The sequence below is a fragment of the Charadrius vociferus genome, unplaced genomic scaffold (genome assembly GCF_000708025.1).
Source record: "Charadrius vociferus isolate BGI_N301 unplaced genomic scaffold, ASM70802v2 scaffold18, whole genome shotgun sequence".
In the NCBI taxonomy this organism is placed as follows: domain Eukaryota; kingdom Metazoa; phylum Chordata; class Aves; order Charadriiformes; family Charadriidae; genus Charadrius; species Charadrius vociferus.
Genome location: NW_009649565.1, coordinates 473,786 through 474,826, shown reverse-complemented (window position 1 = coordinate 474,826; position 1,041 = coordinate 473,786).

Sequence of the window (1,041 nt, the reverse complement as noted above, 5' to 3'; positions counted from 1 at the left end):
GCGCCTCTGCAGTTCTGCTTCGTACCACGGGAGGTCCCCAGGGCTCAGCAGATGGGACAGCGAGGGGACGCCGGGCTCCGTTCCTGGCCACAGCCTGTGCCGGGGAGGTCACCACTGAGTGCTATGGCTTTGTCGTGGTTGGGGGTCCACCGGCCTTTGGGGGACCCCCGGCTCGCAGGACAGCCGGGCGTTGGGCAGGAGACAACTTCAGAGCGAGGGGCACCACGGGCCGCCAGATCCGGGGAGCAGCGTGCAGGGAGAGAAGATAACCTGCGAGGAAAAAAGGGAAACTGAACCAGGAATGTCTGGAAATGGGGGTGAAATCAAGGGCTCTTAGTCCTGAAGAGAGTTAATCTCGGGTAAAAGAGCCGCGCTGGAGACCGCAGGGTGTTCGGGGTTGGTGCCTGTGGGACAGTGTCCTCAGGGATCATTGGTGAATGATGCACATGCGGCAGTGGGGAGTGATGGAGCATCCTCCTCCCCCAGCCCAGCGCCCCCCCGATGTATAAGGGACCCTCTGGGCTCCTCCACGTTTAACCCCCCTCCAGCTGCTGGAGAGGAGACCTCTCCAAATGGCTTAAACCCAAGCGGTCCTACCCCGGCATTCTGCTGCCCTGCGTCCACCCTGCCATGGCCAGCCCCCCCACCGGTCCTGGTCCCCACGCTGTCCCCCACGCTTGCCTCTGCCTCTGCCACACCTTCTGCTGACCCATCCATGCATCCCATAACTCCTCCTGCCCATCCAAAGTTCCTTCTCTCACAGGGAGGTTTTTCCTGCTAAAAGATGGCAGATTTTGGTCTCAAATTGTCTCATTTCTTACCTACTGGCTCCAGCAGCTTAATGTGCAGGAAAACCTCCCTCCCTGGTGTGCTGCCAGGAGAGTCCAGTGCCACCGTTGTAGCACCCAAAAGTGCAGGTATTCATACTGGTCAACAGCCAGGATCCCACTGGGACCCATCACTGGGAGCGGGGGACAAAGCACAGAGGTGACTGCAGCTATGGAGCTCCTGCAGGGTTTGGGACTTGTTTTGTTTTGGGGA